The following is a 26,234-nucleotide window of genomic DNA, read 5'->3' as shown; positions in this document are numbered from 1 at the left end:
TTTTAAAATGATACTTGCTGCAAATCAGAATTTTGAAAGGGGATGAAAGCTCATTTTCTCCAAATAGACCTCTTCAGCTATACTGAAGTCACATATCTCTTGAAAGAAAACCATGTGTGTTAAAAGCAAGAGCATTTAGCACCTTGTTTCCTTGTGAGAACTGAGTTAGTTATTGACAGGAAAAATTCCTCCAACTTAACAGTTTCAAGGTGGAATCAGCTGAGGTGAAGGAACACCAAGGACTCTCCAAGGACTATGATCTACATCTGAAGCTGCAGCATCTTACACATTGTTTCCCTGTCATAACTGAGTACGTTTTTAAAGGAATTCTTAATGCAAATCAGAACTTTGTAGGTGGACAAAGGTTCTTTTTCTTCAAATTGGCCTATTCAAATGAATTGTTGAAACACTTGTTCATTTCAAAAGATAACCCTGTGTTTTGCGAACATGAGTAACTACCACATTGTTTCCCTGTGAGAATAGAGTTAGTTTTTGAAAGCCATATACCTGCAACTTTGTGGTTTCAACTCGAGATAGGCTCTGTTTGTTGCAAAGAGTCCTATTCAGCTGAGTAGATGAAATACGAGTATCTCTCGAAAGAAAATCAGCTACGTTAAAGACAGGAGGATCTAGCACATTTCTTCCCTGTGAGAAATGTGTTTCCTCTTGATAGGAACAATTCCTGCAAATCAATACTTTACAGGTGGAGAAAAGTTCATTTTGATCAAAATTGGCCTATTCACCTGATATTTCAAAAAACATGTGTGTTTCAAAAGAAAACCTTCTGTGTTAGAAACAGGAGCATTTTGCACATTGTTTCTCTGTGAGAATTAAGTTAGTTTTTAAAAGCAGTATTCCTGCATCTTAATTGTTTCTTTTTGGAAAAAGGTTCTGTTTGATCGGGAGAGGCCTATTGACCTGAGTTTGAGAAACTGATATATCTATCCAAAAAAGTGATCTATGTTAGAAGCTTTACAATCCAGCACATTGTTTCCCTGGAGAATTGAGTTAGTTTCTTCAAGCAAGATACCTGCAACTTTGTGGGTTCAACGTGGAGTTTGGGTCTGTTTGCTCCAAAGAGGCCTATTCAGCTGAGTAGAAGAAACACATGTATCTCTCAAAAGAAGACCACCTACACCTACATTAAAGACAGGAGCATCTAGCACATTGTTTCCCTGTGAGAATTGCCTTTGCTATTGAAAGCAACATTTCCTGCAAGTGAAAACTTTCAGGTGGAGAAAGGCTCATTTTGATCCAAATTGGCCTATTCACCAGATATGTATAAAATCATCATTATCGAGAAAGAAAACGTAACGTGTTAGAAACAGGAGCATGCTGACATTGTTCCCTATGAGAATTGAGGTTTTCTTTTGAAAGCAGTATTCTTGCATCTTAATGTTTTCAATTTGGAGATAGGTTCTGTTTACTCCAAGTGGCCTATTCAGCTGAGTTTGAGAAACTCATGTATCTCTCAAAGAAATGAACTAAGTTAGAAATGTCAGAATCTAGCATATTGTTTCCCCATGAGAATTCAGTAAGTTTTTGAAGTTAATACTTTCTGCAAGTCAGAATTTTCAAGGTGTTTGTAGGCTCATTTTGTCAAAATGGGCTTATTCAGCTAAGTTGAATACACACAGGTATCTTTTGAAAGAAAAACATCTTCGATAGAAGCATGAGCATCTTCCACATTGTTTTCCTGTGAGAACTGAGTTAACTTTTGAAAGAAACACTTTCTACAGCTTAGGTGTTTCAAGGTGGAGATAGGGTCTGTGTGATCCAACAAGGCCTTTTCAGATGAGGTGAAGAAAACAGGATTCTTTCCAAAGAAAACCATGTATGATAAAAGTGGCAGCATCTAGCACATTGTCTCCCTTTGAGAGTTGAGTGGTTTCTGAAAAGAATGCTTCCCAGAAATCATAATTTTCAAGGTGTATATAGGTTTATTTTGTTCCAAATGGGAATATTTAGCTGAGTGGAAGAAATCCATGAATATCTTGACAGAAAACCATCTGTGTTAAAAGCAGGAGCACCTAGTACATATTTCCCTGTGAGAATTGAGTGAGCTTTTTGAAAACAACACTTCCTGCATCTTAGGAAGGTGGAGATAGGCTCTGTTTCTTCCAAATTGGCCTATTCAGCTGAGTTGAAGAAACACATGTTTCACTCGAAAGACAACCATCTGTTTCAGAAGCAGGAGCATGTAGAACATTGTTTCCCTGTAAGAACTGAGTTAGTTTTGAGAGTACTACTTCTTGCAATCCAAGCTTTCAAGGTGGAGAAGGGCTGATTTTGTTCTAAATGGGCCTATTTATCGAGGGGAAGAAAAACATGTGTCCATCCAAAGAAAACAATGTATGTTGGAAGCTGCACCAACTACCTCATTGTTTCCCTGTGAAAATTGGGTAACCTTTTGAAAGAAATATTTCCTGCGTATCGTACTTATCATGGGGTAAAGACCTCATTTGATACAAATAGGACTATTCAACTGACTTGAAACACATGTGAATCTCTCCAAAAACACCATCTTGGGTTGAAGCTGCAGCTGCTAGCACATTGTTTCACTGTGAGAATTGAGTTACATTTTGATAGCAATAATTCCTGCAAATCTGAATTTTCAGGTATTAATAGTTTCATTTTGTCAAAATAGGATTGTTAAGCTAAGTTGAATAAACACATGTATCACTCCAAAAAAAACTGTTTAATAAGCTGGGGCATTTAGCACATTCTTTCCCTGTGAGAACTGAGATAGTTATTGAAAGGAATACTTCCTGCAATTTAGCTGTTTCAAGGTGGGTAAATGCTGATTTGGTTGCAATTGAGCATATTCATCTGAGGGGACCAAACACATGTATCCTCCAGGAAACCGTTTATGTTAGATGCTGGGCCATCTACAACATTCTTTCCCTATGAGAATTGAGTTCATTTTTGAAATTAATACTTCCTGCAAATCAGAATTTTCAAGGTGTTATTAGGCTGATTTTGTCCAAATATCCTTATTCAGCTAAGGTGAAGAAACACAGGTATCTCTCGGGAAAAACAACTCTTTGGCAGAAGCAAGTGCATATAGCATATATTTCACTCGGAGAATTGAGTGAGATTTTGAAAAGAATACTTCCTGAATAGACCTATAACACAAAATGAAATTGAAGCAGCAATCAAGAGTCTCCCCAAAAAGAAAAGTCCAGGACCTGATGGATTCTCTGCTGAATTCTATCAGACCTTTAAAGAAGAACTGATACCAACCCTCCTTAAACTGTTCCATGAAATAGAAAGGGAAGGAAAACTGCCAAACACATTTTATGAAGCCAGTATTACACTTATCCCCAAACCAGGCAAAGACACCTCCAAAAAGGAGAACTATAGACCAATCTCCTTAATGAACATCGTTGCAAAAATCCTCAACAAAATAATGGCAAACCGAATTCAGCAACACATCAAAAAGATTATTCACCACGACCAAGTAGGCTTCATCCCAGGGATGCAGAGGTGGTTCAACATATGAAAATCAATAAACGTAATAAACCACATTAACAGAAGCAAAGACAAAAACCACTTGATCATCTCAATAGATGCAGAAAAAGCCTTTGATAAGATCCAACATCATTTCATGATAAAAGCTCTAAGAAAACTAGGAATAGAAGGAAAGTTCCTCAACATTATAAAAGCTATATATGACAAACCTACAGCCAGCATTATACTTAATGGAGAAAAATTAAAACCATTCCCTCTAAAATCAGGAACCAGACAAGGATGCCCACTATCTCCACTCCTATTCAACATAGTACTGGAATTCCTAGCCAGAGCAATTAGGCAAGAAGAAGGAATAAAAGGAATACAAATAGGTAAAGAAACTGTCAAAATATCCCTATTTGCAGACGACATGATCCTATACCTTAAAGACCCAAAAAACTCTACTCAGAAGCTTCTAGACATCATCAATTGCTATAGTAAGGTAGCAGGATATAAAAACAACGTAGAAAAATCATTAGCATTTCTATACACTAACAATGAGCAAACAGAAAAAGAATGTATGAAAACAATTCCATTTACAATAGCCTCAAACAAAATCAAATACCTAGGTGTAAACCTAACAAAACATGTGAGAGACCTCTACAAGGAAAACTATACACTTCTGAAGAAAGAGATTGAGGAAGACTATAGAAAGTGGTGAGATCTCCCATGCTCATGGATTGGTAGAATCAACATAGTAAAAATGTCGATACTCCCAAAAGTAATCTACATTTTTAATGCAATTCCCATCAAAATTCCAATGACATTCATAAAAGAGATTGAAAAATCTACTGTTAAATTTATATGGAAACACAAGAGGCCACGAATAGCCAAGGCAATACTCAGTCAAAAGAACAATGCGGAGGTATCACAATACCTGACTTCAAACTATATTACAAAGCAATAACAATAAAAACAGCATGGTACTGGCACAAAAACAGACATGAAGACCAGTGGAACAGAATAGAGGATCCAGATACGAAGCCACACAACTATAAGCAACTTATCTTTGACAAAGGAGCTAAAAATATATGATGGAGAAATGCAACCTCTTCAACAAAAACTGCTGGGAAAACTGGTTAGCAGTCTGCAAAAAACTGAAACTAGATCCATGTATATCACCCTATACCAAGATTAACTCAAAATGGATCAAGGATCTTAATATCAGACCCCAAACTCTTAAGTTGATACAAGAAAGAATAGGAAATACTCTGGAGTTAGTAGGTATAGGTAAGAACTTTCTCAATGAAACCCCAGCAGCACAGCAACTAAGAGATAGCATAGATAAATGGGACCTCATAAAACTAAAAAGCTTCTGTTCATCAAAAGAAATGGTCTCTAAACTGAAGAGAACACCCACAGAGAGGGAGAAAATATTTGCCAATTATACATCAGACAAAGGACTGATAACCAGAATACACAGGGAACTTAAAACACTAAATTCTCCCAAAACTAATGAACCAATAAAGAAATGGGCACGTGAACTAAACAGAACTTTCTCAAAAGAAGAAATTCAAATGGCCAGAAAACACATGAAAAAGTGCTCACCATCTCTAGCAATAAAGGAAATGCAAATTAAAACCACGCTAAGATTCCACCTCACCGCTGTTAGAATAGCCATCATCAGCAACACCACCAACAACAGGTGTTGGCGAGGATGTGGGGAAAAAGGAACCCTCTTACACTGTTGGTGGGAATGTACACTAGTACAACCACTCAGGAAAAAAATTTGGAGGCTACTTAAAAAGCTGGACATCGATCTACCATTTGGTCCAGCAATACCACTCTTGGGGATATACCCAAAAGACTTACTCCAGAGGCACCTGCACATCCATGTTTATTGCAGCACTATTCACAATAGCCAAGTTATGGAAGCAGCCAAGATGCCCCAACACTGACGAATGGATTAAGAAAATGTGGTGTCTATACACTTTGGAATTTTATGCAGCCATGAAGAAGAACGAAATGTTATCACTCGCTGGTAAATGGATGGAATTGGAGAACATCATTCTGAGTGAGGTTAGCCTGGCTCAAAAAACCAAAAATCGTATGTTCTCCCTCATATGTGGACATTAGATCAAGGGCAAACACAACAAGGGGAATGGACATAAGCACATGATAAAGCGAGAGCACACAAGGGAGGGGTGAGGATAGGTAAGACACCTAAAAAACTAGCTAGCATTTGTTGCCCTTAACACAGAGAAACTAAAGCAGATACCTTAAAGCAACTGAGGCCAATAGGAAAAGGGGAACAGGTACTAGAGAGAAGGTTAGATCAAAAAGAATTAACCTAGAAGGTAACACCCATGCACAGGAAATCAATTTGAGTCAATGCCCTGTATAGCTATCCTTATCTCAACCAGCAAAAACCCTTGTTCCTTCCTATTATTGCTTGTACTCTCTCTACAACAAAACTAGAAATAAGGGCAAAATAGTTTCTGTTGGGTATTGGGGGGGGAGAAGGAGGGGCGGAGTGGGTGGTAAGGGAGGGGGTGGGGGCAGGGGGGAGAAATGAACCAAGCCTTGTATTCACATATGAATAATAAAAGAAAAATGAAAAAAAAAAGAAAAGAATACTTCCTGCAACTTAGGTGTTTCAAGGTGGAGATTGGCTCTATTTGCTCCAAATAGGCCTCTTCAGCTTAGATGGAGAAACTCATGTATCTGTCCAAGAAAACGATCTATGTTAGAAGCTTCACAATTTAGCACAATGTTTTCCTGTGAGAACGGAGTTAGTTTTGAAAGGAATATGTCCTGCACATCAGAATTATCAAAGTGAAGATAGGCTCATTTTTCAAAATAGGACTATTTGGCTAAATTGAAGGAAGACCTGAATCTCTCCAAAGTACACCATCTATGCTCCAAGCAGAAGCTACTAGCACATTGTTTCCCCATGAGAATTGACTTAGTTTCTCAAACATTACTTCCAGCAACATTTCAGTTTCAAGTAGGAGAGAGTCTCTGTATGCTCCAAACAGGACTATTCAGCTGAGTTGAAAGATTACTATCTATGTTAGAAGAAGTACCTTCTAGCACACTGTTTCCTTTTGAGAATTTAGTTAGTTTTTAAAATGATACTTGCTACAAATCAGAATTTTGAAAGGGGATGAAAGCTCATTTTCTCCAAATAGACCTCTTCAGCTATACTGAAGTCACATATCTCTTGAAAGAAAACCATGTGTGTTAAAAGCAAGAGCATTTAGCACCTTGTTTCCTTGTGAGAACTGAGTTAGTTATTGACAGGAAAAATTCCTCCAACTTAACAGTTTCAAGGTGGAATCAGCTGAGGTGAAGGAACACCAAGGACTCTCCAAGGACTATGATCTACATCTGAAGCTGCAGCATCTTACACATTGTTTCCCTGTCATAACTGAGTACGTTTTTAAAGGAATTCTTAATGCAAATCAGAACTTTGTAGGTGGACAAAGGTTCTTTTTCTTCAAATTGGCCTATTCAAATGAATTGTTGAAACACTTGTTCATTTCAAAAGATAACCCTGTGTTTTGCGAACATGAGTAACTACCACATTGTTTCCCTGTGAGAATAGAGTTAGTTTTTGAAAGCCATATACCTGCAACTTTGTGGTTTCAACTCGAGATAGGCTCTGTTTGTTGCAAAGAGTCCTATTCAGCTGAGTAGATGAAATACGAGTATCTCTCGAAAGAAAATCAGCTACGTTAAAGACAGGAGGATCTAGCACATTTCTTCCCTGTGAGAAATGTGTTTCCTCTTGATAGGAACAATTCCTGCAAATCAATACTTTACAGGTGGAGAAAAGTTCATTTTGATCAAAATTGGCCTATTCACCTGATATTTCAAAAAACATGTGTGTTTCAAAAGAAAACCTTCTGTGTTAGAAACAGGAGCATTTTGCACATTGTTTCTCTGTGAGAATTAAGTTAGTTTTTAAAAGCAGTATTCCTGCATCTTAATTGTTTCTTTTTGGAAAAAGGTTCTGTTTGATCGGAAGAGGCCTATTGACCTGAGTTTGAGAAACTGATATATCTATCCAAAAAAGTGATCTATGTTAGAAGCTTTACAATCCAGCACATTGTTTCCCTGGAGAATTGAGTTAGTTTCTTCAAGCAAGATACCTGCAACTTTGTGGGTTCAACGTGGAGTTTGGGTCTGTTTGCTCCAAAGAGGCCTATTCAGCTGAGTAGAAGAAACACATGTATCTCTCAAAAGAAGACCACCTACACCTACATTAAAGACAGGAGCATCTAGCACATTGTTTCCCTGTGAGAATTGCCTTTGCTATTGAAAGCAACATTTCCTGCAAGTGAAAACTTTCAGGTGGAGAAAGGCTCATTTTGATCCAAATTGGCCTATTCACCAGATATGTATAAAATCATCATTATAGAGAAAGAAAACGTAACGTGTTAGAAACAGGAGCATGCTGACATTGTTCCCTATGAGAATTGAGGTTTTCTTTTGAAAGCAGTATTCTTGCATCTTAATGTTTTCAATTTGGAGATAGGTTCTGTTTACTCCAAGTGGCCTATTCAGCTGAGTTTGAGAAACTCATGTATCTCTCAAAGAAATGAACTAAGTTAGAAATGTCAGAATCTAGCATATTGTTTCCCCATGAGAATTCAGTAAGTTTTTGAAGTTAATACTTTCTGCAAGTCAGAATTTTCAAGGTGTTTGTAGGCTCATTTTGTCAAAATGGGCTTATTCAGCTAAGTTGAATACACACAGGTATCTTTTGAAAGAAAAACATCTTCGATAGAAGCATGAGCATCTTCCACATTGTTTTCCTGTGAGAACTGAGTTAATTTTTGAAAGAAACACTTTCTACAGCTTAGGTGTTTCAAGGTGGAGATAGGGTCTGTGTGATCCAACAAGGCCTTTTCAGATGAGGTGAAGAAAACAGGATTCTTTCCAAAGAAAACCATGTATGATAAAAGTGGCAGCATCTAGCACATTGTCTCCCTTTGAGAGTTGAGTGGTTTCTGAAAAGAATGCTTCCCAGAAATCATAATTTTCAAGGTGTATATAGGTTTATTTTGTTCCAAATGGGAATATTTAGCTGAGTGGAAGAAATCCATGAATATCTTGACAGAAAACCATCTGTGTTAAAAGCAGGAGCACCTAGTACATATTTCCCTGTGAGAATTGAGTGAGCTTTTTGAAAACAACACTTCCTGCATCTTAGGTGTTTCAAGGTGGAGATAGGCTCTGTTTCTTCCAAATTGGCCTATTCAGCTGAGTTGAAGAAACACATGTTTCACTCGAAAGACAACCATCTGTTTAAGAAGCAGGAGCATGTAGAACATTGTTTCCCTGTAAGAACTGAGTTAGTTTTGAGAGTACTACTTCTTGCAATCCAAGCTTTCAAGGTGGAGAAGGGCTGATTTTGTTCTAAATGGGCCTATTTATCGAGGGGAAGAAAAACATGTGTCCGTCCAAAGAAAACAATGTATGTTGGAAGCTGCACCAACTACCTCATTGTTTCCCTGTGAAAATTGGGTAACCTTTTGAAAGAAATATTTCCTGCGTATCGTAGTTATCATGGGGTAAAGACCTCATTTGATACAAATAGGACTATTCAACTGACTTGAAACACATGTGAATCTCTCCAAAAACACCATCTTGGGTTGAAGCTGCAGCTGCTAGCACATTGTTTCACTGTGAGAATTGAGTTACATTTTGATAGCAATAATTAGTGCAAATCTGAATTTTCAGGTATTAATAGTTTCATTTTGTCAAAATAGGATTGTTAAGCTAAGTTGAATAAACACATGTATCACTCCAAAAAAAACTGTTTAATAAGCTGGGGCATTTAGCACATTCTTTCCCTGTGAGAACTGAGATAGTTATTGAAAGGAATACTTCCTGCAATTTAGCTGTTTCAAGGTGGGTAAATGCTGATTTGGTTGCAATTGAGCATATTCATCTGAGGGGACCAAACACATGTATCCTCCAGGAAACCGTTTATGTTAGATGCTGGGCCATCTACAACATTCTTTCCCTATGAGAATTGAGTTCATTTTTGAAATTAATACTTCCTGCAAATCAGAATTTTCAAGGTGTTATTAGGCTGATTTTGTCCAAATATCCTTATTCAGCTAAGGTGAAGAAACACAGGTAGCTCTCGGGAAAAACAACTCTTTGGCAGAAGCAAGTGCATATAGCATATATTTCACTCGGAGAATTGAGTGAGATTTTGAAAAGAATACTTCCTGAATAGACCTATAACACAAAATGAAATTGAAGCAGCAATCAAGAGTCTCCCCAAAAAGAAAAGTCCAGGACCTGATGGATTCTCTGCTGAATTCTATCAGACCTTTAAAGAAGAACTGATACCAACCCTCCTTAAACTGTTCCATGAAATAGAAAGGGAAGGAAAACTGCCAAACACATTTTATGAAGCCAGTATTACACTTATCACCAAACCAGGCAAAGACACCTCCAAAAAGGAGAACTATAGACCAATCTCCTTAATGAACATCGTTGCAAAAATCCTCAACAAAATAATGGCAAACCGAATTCAGCAACACATCAAAAAGATTATTCACCACGACCAAGTAGGCTTCATCCCAGGGATGCAGAGGTGGTTCAACATATGAAAATCAATAAACGTAATAAACCACATTAACAGAAGCAAAGACAAAAACCACTTGATCATCTCAATAGATGCAGAAAAAGCCTTTGATAAGATCCAACATCATTTCATGATAAAAGCTCTAAGAAAACTAGGAATAGAAGGAAAGTTCCTCAACATTATAAAAGCTATATATGACAAACCTACAGCCAGCATTATACTTAATGGAGAAAAATTAAAACCATTCCCTCTAAAATCAGGAACCAGACAAGGATGCCCACTATCTCCACTCCTATTCAACATAGTACTGGAACTCCTAGCCAGAGCAATTAGGCAAGAAGAAGGAATAAAAGGAATACAAATAGGTAAAGAAACTGTCAAAATATCCCTATTTGCAGACGACATGATCCTATACCTTAAAGACCCAAAAAACTCTACTCAGAAGCTTCTAGACATCATCAATAGCTATAGCAAGGTAGCAGGATATAAAAACAACGTAGAAAAATCATTAGCATTTCTATACACTAACAATGAGCAAACAGAAAAAGAATGTATGAAAACAATTCCATTTACAATAGCTTCAAACAAAATCAAATACCTAGGTGTAAACCTAACAAAAGATGTGAGAGACCTCTACAAGGAAAACTATACACTTCTGAAGAAAGAGATTGAGGAAGACTATAGAAAGTGGAGAGATCTCCCATGCTCATGGATTGGTAGAATCAACATAGTAAAAATGTCGATACTCCCAAAAGTAATCTACATTTTTAATGCAATTCCCATCAAAATTCCAATGACATTCATTAAAGAGATTGAAAAATCTACTGTTAAATTTATATGGAAACACAAGAGGCCACGAATAGCCAAGGCAATACTCAGTCAAAAGAACAATGCGGAGGTATCACAATACCTGACTTCAAACTATATTACAAAGCAATAACAATAAAAACAGCATGGTACTGGCACAAAAACAGACATGAAGACCAGTGGAACAGAATAGAGGATCCAGATATGAAGCCACACAACTATAAGCAACTTATCTTTGACAAAGGAGCTAAAAATATATGATGGAGCAATGCAACCTCTTCAACCAAAACTGCTGGGAAAACTGGTTAGCAGTCTGCAAAAAACTGAAACTAGATCCATGTATATCACCCTATACCAAGATTAACTCAAAATGGATCAAGGATCTTAATATCAGACCCCAAACTCTTAAGTTGATACAAGAAAGAATAGGAAATACTCTGGAGTTAGTAGGTATAGGTAAGAACTTTCTCAATGAAACCCCAGCAGCACAGCAACTAAGAGATAGCATAGATAAATGGGACCTCATAAAACTAAAAAGCTTCTGTTCATCAAAAGAAATGGTCTCTAAACTGAAGAGAACACCCACAGAGAGGGAGAAAATATTTGCCAATTATACATCAGACAAAGGACTGATAACCAGAATACACAGGGAACTTAAAACACTAAATTCTCCCAAAACTAATGAACCAATAAAGAAATGGGCACGTGAACTAAACAGAACTTTCTCAAAAGAAGAAATTCAAATGGCCAGAAAACACATGAAAAAGTGCTCACCATCTCTAGCAATAAAGGAAATGCAAATTAAAACCACGCTAAGATTCCACCTCACCCCTCTTAGAATAGCCATCATCAGCAACACCACCAACAACAGGTGTTGGCGAGGATGCGGGGAAAAAGGAACCCTCTTACACTGTTGGTGGGAATGTACACTAGTAAAACCACTCTGGAAAAAAATTTGGAGGCTACTTAAAAAGCTGGACATCGATCTACCATTTGGTCCAGCAATACCACTCTTGGGGATATACCCAAAAGACTTACTCCAGAGGCACCTGCACATCCGTGTTTATTGCAGCACTATTCACAATAGCCAAGTTATGGAAGCAGCCAAGATGCCCCAACACTGACGAATGGATTAAGAAAATGTGGTGTCTATACACTTTGGAATTTTATGCAGCCATGAAGAAGAACGAAATGTTATCACTCGCTGGTAAATGGATGGAATTGGAGAACATCATTCTGAGTGAGGTTAGCCTGGCTCAAAAAACCAAAAATCGTATGTTCTCCCTCATATGTGGACATTAGATCAAGGGCAAACACAACAAGTGGATTGGACATAAGCACATGATAAAGCGAGAGCACACAAGGGAGGGATGAGGAAAGGTAAGACACCTGAAAAACTAGCTAGCATTTGTTGCCCTTAACACAGAGAAACTAAAGCAGATACCTTAAAGCAACTGAGGCCAATAGGAAAAGGGGAACAGGTACTAGAGAAAAGGTTAGATCAAAAAGAATTAACCTAGAAGGTAACACCCATGCACAGGAAATCAATTTGAGTCAATGCCCTGTATAGCTATCCTTATCTCAACCAGCAAAAACCCTTGTTCCTTCCTATTATTGCTTGTACTCTCTCTACAACAAAACTAGAAATAAGGGCAAAATAGTTTCTGTTGGGTATTGAGGGGGGAGAGGGAAGGGCGGAGTGTGTGGTAAGGGAGGGGGTGGGGGCAGGGGGGAGAAATGAACCAAGCCTTGTATTCACATATGAATAATAAAAGAAAAATGAAAAAAAAAAAAAAAGAAAAGAATACTTCCTGCAACTTAGGTGTTTCAAGGTGGAGATTGGCTCTATTTGCTCCAAATAGGCCTCTTCAGCTTAGATGGAGAAACTCATGTATCTGTCCAAGAAAACGATCTATGTTAGAAGCTTCACAATTTAGCACAATGTTTTCCTGTGAGAACGGAGTTAGTTTTGAAAGGAATATATCCTGCACATCAGAATTATCAAAGTGAAGGTAGGCTCATTTTTCAAAATAGGACTATTCGGCTAAGTTGAAGGAAGACCTGAATCTCTCCAAAGTACACCATCTATGCTCCAAGCAGAAGCTACTAGCACATTGTTTCCCCATGAGAATTGACTTAGTTTCTCAAACATTACTTCCAGCAACATTTCAGTTTCAAGTAGGAGAGAGTCTCTGTATGCTCCAAACAGGACTATTCAGCTGAGTTGAAGACACACATATATCTCTTGAAAGATTACTATCTATGTTAGAAGAAGTACCTTCTAGCACACTGTTTCCTTTTGAGAATTTAGTTAGTTTTTAAAATGATACTTGCTGCAAATCAGAATTTTGAAAGGGGATGAAAACTCATTTTCTCCAAATAGACCTCTTCAGCTATACTGAAGTCACATATCTCTTGAAAGAAAACCATGTGTGTTAAAAGCAAGAGCATTTAGCACCTTGTTTCCTTGTGAGAACTGAGTTAGTTATTGACAGGAAAAATTCCTCCAACTTAACAGTTTCAAGGTGGAATCAGCTGAGGTGAAGGAACACCAAGGACTCTCCAAGGACTATGATCTACATCTGAAGCTGCAGCATCTTACACATTGTTTCCCTGTCATAACTGAGTACGTTTTTAAAGGAATTCTTAATGCAAATCAGAACTTTGTAGGTGGACAAAGGTTCTTTTTCTTCAAATTGGCCTATTCAAATGAATTGTTGAAACACTTGTTCATTTCAAAAGATAACCCTGTGTTTTGTGAACATGAGTAACTACCACATTGTTTCCCTGTGAGAATAGAGTTAGTTTTTGAAAGCCATATACCTGCAACTTTGTGGTTTCAACTCGAGATAGGCTCTGTTTGTTGCAAAGAGTCCTATTCAGCTGAGTAGATGAAATACGAGTATCTCTCGAAAGAAAATCAGCTACGTTAAAGACAGGAGGATCTAGCACATTTCTTCCCTGTGAGAAATGTGTTTCCTCTTGATAGGAACAATTCCTGCAAATCAATACTTTACAGGTGGAGAAAAGTTCATTTTGATCAAAATTGGCCTATTCACCTGATATTTCAAAAAACATGTGTGTTTCAAAAGAAAACCTTCTGTGTTAGAAACAGGAGCATTTTGCACATTGTTTCTCTGTGAGAATTAAGTTAGTTTTTAAAAGCAGTATTCCTGCATCTTAATTGTTTCTTTTTGGAAAAAGGTTCTGTTTGATCGGAAGAGGCCTATTGACCTGAGTTTGAGAAACTGATATATCTATCCAAAAAAGTGATCTATGTTAGAAGCTTTACAATCCAGCACATTGTTTCCCTGGAGAATTGAGTTAGTTTCTTCAAGCAAGATACCTGCAACTTTGTGGGTTCAACGTGGAGTTTGGGTCTGTTTGCTCCAAAGAGGCCTATTCAGCTGAGTAGAAGAAACACATGTATCTCTCAAAAGAAGACCACCTACACCTACATTAAAGACAGGAGCATCTAGCACATTGTTTCCCTGTGAGAATTGCCTTTGCTATTGAAAGCAACATTTCCTGCAAGTGAAAACTTTCAGGTGGAGAAAGGCTCATTTTGATCCAAATTGGCCTATTCACCAGATATGTATAAAATCATCATTATCGAGAAAGAAAACGTAACGTGTTAGAAACAGGAGCATGCTGACATTGTTCCCTATGAGAATTGAGGTTTTCTTTTGAAAGCAGTATTCTTGCATCTTAATGTTTTCAATTTGGAGATAGGTTCTGTTTACTCCAAGTGGCCTATTCAGCTGAGTTTGAGAAACTCATGTATCTCTCAAAGAAATGAACTAAGTTAGAAATGTCAGAATCTAGCATATTGTTTCCCCATGAGAATTCAGTAAGTTTTTGAAGTTAATACTTTCTGCAAGTCAGAATTTTCAAGGTGTTTGTAGGCTCATTTTGTCAAAATGGGCTTATTCAGCTAAGTTGAATACACACAGGTATCTTTTGAAAGAAAAACATCTTCGATAGAAGCATGAGCATCTTCCACATTGTTTTCCTGTGAGAACTGAGTTAATTTTTAAAAGAAACACTTTCTACAGCTTAGGTGTTTCAAGGTGGAGATAGGGTCTGTGTGATCCAACAAGGCCTTTTCAGATGAGGTGAAGAAAACAGGATTCTTTCCAAAGAAAACCATGTATGATAAAAGTGGCAGCATCTAGCACATTGTCTCCCTTTGAGAGTTGAGTGGTTTCTGAAAAGAATGCTTCCCAGAAATCATAATTTTCAAGGTGTATATAGGTTTATTTTGTTCCAAATGGGAATATTTAGCTGAGTGGAAGAAATCCATGAATATCTTGACAGAAAACCATCTGTGTTAAAAGCAGGAGCACCTAGTACATATTTCCCTGTGAGAATTGAGTGAGCTTTTTGAAAACAACACTTCCTGCATCTTAGGTGTTTCAAGGTGGAGATAGGCTCTGTTTCTTCCAAATTGGCCTATTCAGCTGAGTTGAAGAAACACATGTTTCACTCGAAAGACAACCATCTGTTTCAGAAGCAGGAGCATGTAGAACATTGTTTCCCTGTAAGAACTGAGTTAGTTTTCAGAGTACTACTTCTTGCAATCCAAGCTTTCAAGGTGGAGAAGGGCTGATTTTGTTCTAAATGGGCCTATTTATCGAGGGGAAGAAAAACATGTGTCCATCCAAAGAAAACAATGTATGTTGGAAGCTGCACCAACTACCTCATTGTTTCCCTGTGAAAATTGGGTAACCTTTTGAAAGAAATATTTCCTGCGTATCGTACTTATCATGGGGTAAAGACCTCATTTGATACAAATAGGACTATTCAACTGACTTGAAACACATGTGAATCTCTCCAAAAACACCATCTTGGGTTGAAGCTGCAGCTGCTAGCACATTGTTTCACTGTGAGAATTGAGTTACATTTTGATAGCAATAATTAGTGCAAATCTGAATTTTCAGGTATTAATAGTTTCATTTTGTCAAAATAGGATTGTTAAGCTAAGTTGAATAAACACATGTATCACTCCAAAAAAAACTGTTTAATAAGCTGGGGCATTAAGCACATTCTTTCCCTCTGAGAACTGAGATAGTTATTGAAAGGAATACTTCCTGCAATTTAGCTGTTTAAAGGTGGGTAAATGCTGATTTGGTTGCAATTGAGCATATTCATCTGAGGGGACCAAACACATGTATCCTCCAGGAAACCGTTTATGTTAGATGCTGGGCCATCTACAACATTCTTTCCCTATGAGAATTGAGTTCATTTTTGAAATTAATACTTCCTGCAAATCAGAATTTTCAAGGTGTTATTAGGCTGATTTTGTCCAAATATCCTTATTCAGCTAAGGTGAAGAAACACAGGTATCTCTCGGGAAAAACAACTCTTTGGCAGAAGCAAGTGCATATAGCATATATTTCACTCAGAGAATTGAGTGAGATTTTGAAAAGAATACTTCCTGAATAGACCTATAACACAAAATGAAATTGAAGCAGCAATCAAGAGTCTCCCCAAAAAGAAAAGTCCAGGACCTGATGGATTCTCTGCTGAATTCTATCAGACCTTTAAAGAAGAACTGATACCAACCCTCCTTAAACTGTTCCATGAAATAGAAAGGGAAGGAAAACTGCCAAACACACTTTATGAAGCCAGTATTACACTTATCCCCAAACCAGGCAAAGACACCTCCAAAAAGGAGAACTATAGACCAATCTCCTTAATGAACATCGTTGCAAAAATCCTCAACAAAATAATGGCAAACCGAATTCAGCAACACATCAAAAAGATTATTCACCACGACCAAGTAGGCTTCATCCCAGGGATGCAGAGGTGGTTCAACATATGAAAATCAATAAACGTAATAAACCACATTAACAGAAGCAAAGACAAAAACCACTTGATCATCTCAATAGATGCAGAAAAAGCCTTTGATAAGATCCAACATCATTTCATGATAAAAGCTCTAAGAAAACTAGGAATAGAAGGAAAGTTCCTCAACATTATAAAAGCTATATATGACAAACCTACAGCCAGCATTATACTTAATGGAGAAAAATTAAAACCATTCCCTCTAAAATCAGGAACCAGACAAGGATGCCCACTATCTCCACTCCTATTCAACATAGTACTGGAACTCCTAGCCAGAGCAATTAGGCAAGAAGAAGGAATAAAAGGAATACAAATAGGTAAAGAAACTGTCAAAATATCCCTATTTGCAGACGACATGATCCTATACCTTAAAGACCCAAAAAACTCTACTCAGAAGCTTCTAGACATCATCAATAGCTATAGCAAGGTAGCAGGATATAAAAACAACGTAGAAAAATCATTAGCATTTCTATACACTAACAATGAGCAAACAGAAAAAGAATGTATGAAAACAATTCCATTTACAATAGCTTCAAACAAAATCAAATACCTAGGTGTAAACCTAACAAAAGATGTGAGAGACCTCTACAAGGAAAACTATACACTTCTGAAGAAAGAGATTGAGGAAGACTATAGAAAGTGGAGAGATCTCCCATGCTCATGGATTGGTAGAATCAACATAGTAAAAATGTCGATACTCCCAAAAGTAATCTACATTTTTAATGCAATTCCCATCAAAATTCCAATGACATTCATTAAAGAGATTGAAAAATCTACTGTTAAATTTATATGGAAACACAAGAGGCCACGAATAGCCAAGGCAATACTCAGTCAAAAGAACAATGCGGAGGTATCACAATACCTGACTTCAAACTATATTACAAAGCAATAACAATAAAAACAGCATGGTACTGGCACAAAAACAGACATGAAGACCAGTGGAACAGAATAGAGGATCCAGATATGAAGCCACACAACTATAAGCAACTTATCTTTGACAAAGGAGCTAAAAATATATGATGGAGAAATGCAACCTCTTCAACAAAAACTGCTGGGAAAACTGGTTAGCAGTCTGCAAAAAACTGTAACTAGATCCATGTATATCACCCTATACCAAGATTAACTCAAAATGGATCAAGGATCTTAATATCAGACCACAAACTCTTAAGTTGATACAAGAAAGAATAGGAAATACTCTGGAGTTAGTAGGTATAGGTAAGAACTTTCTCAATGAAACCCCAGCAGCACAGCAACTAAGAGATAGCATAGATAAATGGGACCTCATAAAACTAAAAAGCTTCTGTTCATCAAAAGAAATGGTCTCTAAACTGAAGAGAACACCCACAGAGAGGGAGAAAATATTTGCCAATTATACATCAGACAAAGGACTGATAACCAGAATACACAGGGAACTTAAAACACTAAATTCTCCCAAAACTAATGAACCAATAAAGAAATGGGCACATCAACTAAACAGAACTTTCTCAAAAGAAGAAATTCAAATGGCCAGAAAACACATGAAAAAGTGCTCACCATCTCTAGCAATAAAGGAAATGCAAATTAAAACCACGCTAAGATTCCACCTCACCCCTGTTAGAATAGCCATCATCAGCAACACCACCAACAACAGGTGTTGGCGAGGATGCGGGGAAAAAGGAACCCTCTTACACTGTTGGTGGGAATGTACACTAGTACAACCACTCTGGAAAAAAATTAGGAGGCTACTTAAAAAGCTGGACATCGATCTACCATTTGGTCCAGCAATACCACTCTTGGGGATATACCCAAAAGACTTACTCCAGAGGCACCTGCACATCCGTGTTTATTGCAGCACTATTCACAATAGCCAAGTTATGGAAGCAGCCAAGATGCCCCAACACTGACGAATGGATTAAGAAAATGTGGTGTCTATACACTTTGGAATTTTATGCAGCCATGAAGAAGAACGAAATGTTATCACTCGCTGGTAAATGGATGGAATTGGAGAACATCATTCTGAGTGAGGTTAGCCTGGCTCAAAAAACCAAAAATCGTATGTTCTCCCTCATAGGTGGACATTAGATCAAGGGCAAACACAACAAGGGGATTGGACATAAGCACATGATAAAGCGAGAGCACACAAGGGAGGGGTGAGGATAGGTAAGACACCTGAAAAACTAGCTAGCATTTGTTGCCCTTAACACAGAGAAACTAAAGCAGATACCTTAAAGCAACTGAGGCCAATAGGAAAAGGGGAACAGGTACTAGAGAGAAGGTTAGATCAAAAAGAATTAACCTAGAAGGTAACACCCATGCACAGGAAATCAATTTGAGTCAATGCCCTGTATAGCTATCCTTATCTCAACCAGCAAAAACCCTTGTTCCTTCCTATTATTGCTTGTACTCTCTCTACAACAAAACTAGAAATAAGGGCAAAATAGTTTCTGTTGGGTATTGGGGGGGGAGAGGGAGGGGCGGAGTGGGTGGTAAGGGAGGGGGTGGGGGCAGGGGGGAGAAATGAACCAAGCCTTGTATTCACATATGAATAATAAAAGAAAAATGAAAAAAAAAAAAAAGAAAAGAATACTTCCTGCAACTTAGGTGTTTCAAGGTGGAGATTGGCTCTATTTGCTCCAAATAGGCCTCTTCAGCTTAGATGGAGAAACTCATGTATCTGTCCAAGAAAACGATCTATGTTAGAAGCTTCACAATTTAGCACAATGTTTTCCTGTGAGAACGGAGTTAGTTTTGAAAGGAATATATCCTGCACATCAGAATTATCAAAGTGAAGGTAGGCTCATTTTTCAAAATAGGACTATTCGGCTAAGTTGAAGGAAGACCTGAATCTCTCCAAAGTACACCATCTATGCTCCAAGCAGAAGCTACTAGCACATTGTTTCCCCATGAGAATTGACTTAGTTTCTCAAACATTACTTCCAGCAACATTTCAGTTTCAAGTAGGAGAGAGTCTCTGTATGCTCCAAACAGGACTATTCAGCTGAGTGGAAGACACACATATATCTCTTGAAAGATTACTAACTATGTTAGAAGAAGTACCTTCTAGCACACTGTTTCCTTTTGAGAATTTAGTTAGTTTTTAAAATGATACTTGCTGCAAATCAGAATTTTGAAAGGGGATGAAAGCTCATTTTCTCCAAATAGACCTCTTCAGCTATACTGAAGTCACATATCTCTTGAAAGAAAACCATGTGTGTTAAAAGCAAGAGCATTTAGCACCTTGTTTCCTTGTGAGAACTGAGTTAGTTATTGACAGGAAAAATTCCTCCAACTTAACAGTTTCAAGGTGGAATCAGCTGAGGTGAAGGAACACCAAGGACTCTCCAAGGACTATGATCTACATCTGAAGCTGCAGCATCTTACACATTGTTTCCCTGTCATAACTGAGTACGTTTTTAAAGGAATTCTTAATGCAAATCAGAACTTTGTAGGTGGACAAAGGTTCTTTTTCTTCAAATTGGCCTATTCAAATGAATTGTTGAAACACTTGTTCATTTCAAAAGATAACCCTGTGTTTTGCGAACATGAGTAACTACCACATTGTTTCCCTGTGAGAATAGAGTTAGTTTTTGAAAGCCATATACCTGCAACTTTGTGGTTTCAACTCGAGATAGGCTCTGTTTGTTGCAAAGAGTCCTATTCAGCTGAGTAGATGAAATACGAGTATCTCTCGAAAGAAAATCAGCTACGTTAAAGACAGGAGGATCTAGCACATTTCTTCCCTGTGAGAAATGTGTTTCCTCTTGATAGGAACAATTCCTGCAAATCAATACTTTACAGGTGGAGAAAAGTTCATTTTGATCAAAATTGGCCTATTCACCTGATATTTCAAAAAACATGTGTGTTTCAAAAGAAAACCTTCTGTGTTAGAAACAGGAGCATTTTGCACATTGTTTCTCTGTGAGAATTAAGTTAGTTTTTAAAAGCAGTATTCCTGCATCTTAATTGTTTCTTTTTGGAAAAAGGTTCTGTTTGATCGGAAGAGGCCTATTGACCTGAGTTTGAGAAACTGATATATCTATCCAAAAAAGTGATCTATGTTAGAAGCTTTACAATCCAGCACATTGTTTCCCTGGAGAATTGAGTTAGTTTCTTCAAGCAAGATACCTGCAACTTTGTGGGTTCAACGTGGAGTTTGGGTCTGTTTGCTCCAAAGAGGCCTATTCAGCTGAGTAGAAGAAACACATGTATCTCTCAAAAGAAGACCACCTACACCTACATTAAAGACAGGAGCATCTAGCACATTGTTTCCCTGTGAGAATTGCCTTTGCTATTGAAAGCAACATTTCCTGCAAGTGAAAACTTTCAGGTGGAGAAAGGCTCATTTTGATCCAAATTGGCCTATTCACCAGATATGTATAAAATCATCATTATCGAGAAAGAAAACGTAACGTGTTAGAAACAGGAGCATGCTGACATTGTTCCCTATGAGAATTGAGGTTTTCTTTTGAAAGCAGTATTCTTGCATCTTAATGTTTTCAATTTGGAGATAGGTTCTGTTTACTCCAAGTGGCCTATTCAGCTGAGTTTGAGAAACTCATGTATCTCTCAAAGAAATGAACTAAGTTAGAAATGTCAGAATCTAGCATATTGTTTCCCCATGAGAATTCAGTAAGTTTTTGAAGTTAATACTTTCTGCAAGTCAGAATTTTCAAGGTGTTTGTAGGCTCATTTTGTCAAAATGGGCTTATTCAGCTAAGTTGAATACACACAGGTATCTTTTGAAAGAAAAACATCTTCGATAGAAGCATGAGCATCTTCCACATTGTTTTCCTGTGAGAACTGAGTTAATTTTTGAAAGAAACACTTTCTACAGCTTAGGTGTTTCAAGGTGGAGATAGGGTCTGTGTGATCCAACAAGGCCTTTTCAGATGAGGTGAAGAAAACAGGATTCTTTCCAAAGAAAACCATGTATGATAAAAGTGGCAGCATCTAGCACATTGTCTCCCTTTGAGAGTTGAGTGGTTTCTGAAAAGAATGCTTCCCAGAAATCATAATTTTCAAGGTGTATATAGGTTTATTTTGTTCCAAATGGGAATATTTAGCTGAGTGGAAGAAATCCATGAATATCTTGACAGAAAACCATCTGTGTTAAAAGCAGGAGCACCTAGTACATATTTCCCTGTGAGAATTGAGTGAGCTTTTTGAAAACAACACTTCCTGCATCTTAGGTGTTTCAAGGTGGAGATAGGCTCTGTTTCTTCCAAATTGGCCTATTCAGCTGAGTTGAAGAAACACATGTTTCACTCGAAAGACAACCATCTGTTTCAGAAGCAGGAGCATGTAGAACATTGTTTCCCTGTAAGAACTGAGTTAGTTTTCAGAGTACTACTTCTTGCAATCCAAGCTTTCAAGGTGGAGAAGGGCTGATTTTGTTCTAAATGGGCCTATTTATCGAGGGGAAGAAAAACATGTGTCCATCCAAAGAAAACAATGTATGTTGGAAGCTGCACCAACTACCTCATTGTTTCCCTGTGAAAATTGGGTAACCTTTTGAAAGAAATATTTCCTGCGTATCGTACTTATCATGGGGTAAAGACCTCATTTGATACAAATAGGACTATTCAACTGACTTGAAACACATGTGAATCTCTCCAAAAACACCATCTTGGGTTGAAGCTGCAGCTGCTAGCACATTGTTTCACTGTGAGAATTGAGTTACATTTTGATAGCAATAATTAGTGCAAATCTGAATTTTCAGGTATTAATAGTTTCATTTTGTCAAAATAGGATTGTTAAGCTAAGTTGAATAAACACATGTATCACTCCAAAAAAAACTGTTTAATAAGCTGGGGCATTAAGCACATTCTTTCCCTCTGAGAACTGAGATAGTTATTGAAAGGAATACTTCCTGCAATTTAGCTGTTTAAAGGTGGGTAAATGCTGATTTGGTTGCAATTGAGCATATTCATCTGAGGGGACCAAACACATGTATCCTCCAGGAAACCGTTTATGTTAGATGCTGGGCCATCTACAACATTCTTTCCCTATGAGAATTGAGTTCATTTTTGAAATTAATACTTCCTGCAAATCAGAATTTTCAAGGTGTTATTAGGCTGATTTTGTCCAAATATCCTTATTCAGCTAAGGTGAAGAAACACAGGTATCTCTCGGGAAAAACAACTCTTTGGCAGAAGCAAGTGCATATAGCATATATTTCACTCAGAGAATTGAGTGAGATTTTGAAAAGAATACTTCCTGAATAGACCTATAACACAAAATGAAATTGAAGCAGCAATCAAGAGTCTCCCCAAAAAGAAAAGTCCAGGACCTGATGGATTCTCTGCTGAATTCTATCAGACCTTTAAAGAAGAACTGATACCAACCCTCCTTAAACTGTTCCATGAAATAGAAAGGGAAGGAAAACTGCCAAACACACTTTATGAAGCCAGTATTACACTTATCCCCAAACCAGGCAAAGACACCTCCAAAAAGGAGAACTATAGACCAATCTCCTTAATGAACATCGTTGCAAAAATCCTCAACAAAATAATGGCAAACCGAATTCAGCAACACATCAAAAAGATTATTCACCACGACCAAGTAGGCTTCATCCCAGGGATGCAGAGGTGGTTCAACATATGAAAATCAATAAACGTAATAAACCACATTAACAGAAGCAAAGACAAAAACCACTTGATCATCTCAATAGATGCAGAAAAAGCCTTTGATAAGATCCAACATCATTTCATGATAAAAGCTCTAAGAAAACTAGGAATAGAAGGAAAGTTCCTCAACATTATAAAAGCTATATATGACAAACCTACAGCCAGCATTATACTTAATGGAGAAAAATTAAAACCATTCCCTCTAAAATCAGGAACCAGACAAGGATGCCCACTATCTCCACTCCTATTCAACATAGTACTGGAACTCCTAGCCAGAGCAATTAGGCAAGAAGAAGGAATAAAAGGAATACAAATAGGTAAAGAAACTGTCAAAATATCCCTATTTGCAGACGACATGATCCTATACCTTAAAGACCCAAAAAACTCTACTCAGAAGCTTCTAGACATCATCAATAGCTATAGCAAGGTAGCAGGATATAAAAACAACGTAGAAAAATCATTAGCATTTCTATACACTAACAATGAGCAAACAGAAAAAGAATGTATGAAAACAATTCCATTTACAATAGCTTCAAACAAAATCAAATACCTAGGTGTAAACCTAACAAAAGATGTGAGAGACCTCTACAAGGAAAACTATACACTTCTGAAGAAAGAGATTGAGGAAGACTATAGAAAGTGGAGAGATCTCCCATGCTCATGGATTGGTAGAATCAACATAGTAAAAATGTCGATACTCCCAAAAGTAATCTACATTTTTAATGCAATTCCCATCAAAATTCCAATGACATTCATTAAAGAGATTGAAAAATCTACTGTTAAATTTATATGGAAACACAAGAGGCCACGAATAGCCAAGGCAATACTCAGTCAAAAGAACAATGCGGAGGTATCACAATACCTGACTTCAAACTATATTACAAAGCAATAACAATAAAAACAGCATGGTACTGGCACAAAAACAGACATGAAGACCAGTGGAACAGAATAGAGGATCCAGTTATGAAGCCACACAACTATAAGCAACTTATCTTTGACAAAGGAGCTAAAAATATATGATGGAGAAATGCAACCTCTTCAACCAAAACTGCTGGGAAAACTGGTTAGCAGTCTGCAAAAAACTGAAACTAGATCCATGTATATCACCCTATACCAAGATTAACTCAAAATGGATCAAGGATCTTAATATCAGACCCCAAACTCTTAAGTTGATACAAGAAAGAATAGGAAATACTCTGGAGTTAGTAGGTATAGGTAAGAACTTTCTCAATGAAACCCCAGCAGCACAGCAACTAAGAGATAGCATAGATAAATGGGACCTCATAAAACTAAAAAGCTTCTGTTCATCAAAAGAAATGGTCTCTAAACTGAAGAGAACACCCACAGAGAGGGAGAAAATATTTGCCAATTATACATCAGACAAAGGACTGATAACCAGAATACACAGGGAACTTAAAACACTAAATTCTCCCAAAACTAATGAACCAATAAAGAAATGGGCACATGAACTAAACAGAACTTTCTCAAAAGAAGAAATTCAAATGGCCAGAAAACACATGAAAAAGTGCTCACCATCTCTAGCAATAAAGGAAATGCAAATTAAAACCACGCTAAGATTCCACCTCACCCCTGTTAGAATAGCCATCATCAGCAACACCACCAACAACAGGTGTTGGCGAGGATGCGGGGAAAAAGGAACCCTCTTACACTGTTGGTGGGAATGTACACTAGTACAACCACTCTGGAAAAAAATTAGGAGGCTACTTAAAAAGCTGGACATCGATCTACCATTTGGTCCAGCAATACCACTCTTGGGGATATACCCAAAAGACTTACTCCAGAGGCACCTGCACATCCGTGTTTATTGCAGCACTATTCACAATAGCCAAGTTATGGAAGCAGCCAAGATGCCCCAACACTGACGAATGGATTAAGAAAATGTGGTGTCTATACACTTTGGAATTTTATGCAGCCATGAAGAAGAACGAAATGTTATCACTCGCTGGTAAATGGATGGAATTGGAGAACATCATTCTGAGTGAGGTTAGCCTGGCTCAAAAAACCAAAAATCGTATGTTCTCCCTCATAGGTGGACATTAGATCAAGGGCAAACACAACAAGGGGATTGGACATAAGCACATGATAAAGCGAGAGCACACAAGGGAGGGGTGAGGATAGGTAAGACACCTGAAAAACTAGCTAGCATTTGTTGCCCTTAACACAGAGAAACTAAAGCAGATACCTTAAAGCAACTGAGGCCAATAGGAAAAGGGGAACAGGTACTAGAGAGAAGGTTAGATCAAAAAGAATTAACCTAGAAGGTAACACCCATGCACAGGAAATCAATTTGAGTCAATGCCCTGTATAGCTATCCTTATCTCAACCAGCAAAAACCCTTGTTCCTTCCTATTATTGCTTGTACTCTCTCTACAACAAAACTAGAAATAAGGGCAAAATAGTTTCTGTTGGGTATTGGGGGGGGAGAGGGAGGGGCGGAGTGGGTGGTAAGGGAGGGGGTGGGGGCAGGGGGGAGAAATGAACCAAGCCTTGTATTCACATATGAATAATAAAAGAAAAATGAAAAAAAAAAAAAAGAAAAGAATACTTCCTGCAACTTAGGTGTTTCAAGGTGGAGATTGGCTCTATTTGCTCCAAATAGGCCTCTTCAGCTTAGATGGAGAAACTCATGTATCTGTCCAAGAAAACGATCTATGTTAGAAGCTTCACAATTTAGCACAATGTTTTCCTGTGAGAACGGAGTTAGTTTTGAAAGGAATATATCCTGCACATCAGAATTATCAAAGTGAAGGTAGGCTCATTTTTCAAAATAGGACTATTCGGCTAAGTTGAAGGAAGACCTGAATCTCTCCAAAGTACACCATCTATGCTCCAAGCAGAAGCTACTAGCACATTGTTTCCCCATGAGAATTGACTTAGTTTCTCAAACATTACTTCCA

Source organism: Castor canadensis, chromosome 8 (genome assembly GCF_047511655.1).
Source record: "Castor canadensis chromosome 8, mCasCan1.hap1v2, whole genome shotgun sequence".
NCBI lineage: Eukaryota > Metazoa > Chordata > Mammalia > Rodentia > Castoridae > Castor > Castor canadensis.
Note: the sequence above shows the minus strand (reverse complement) of the source record.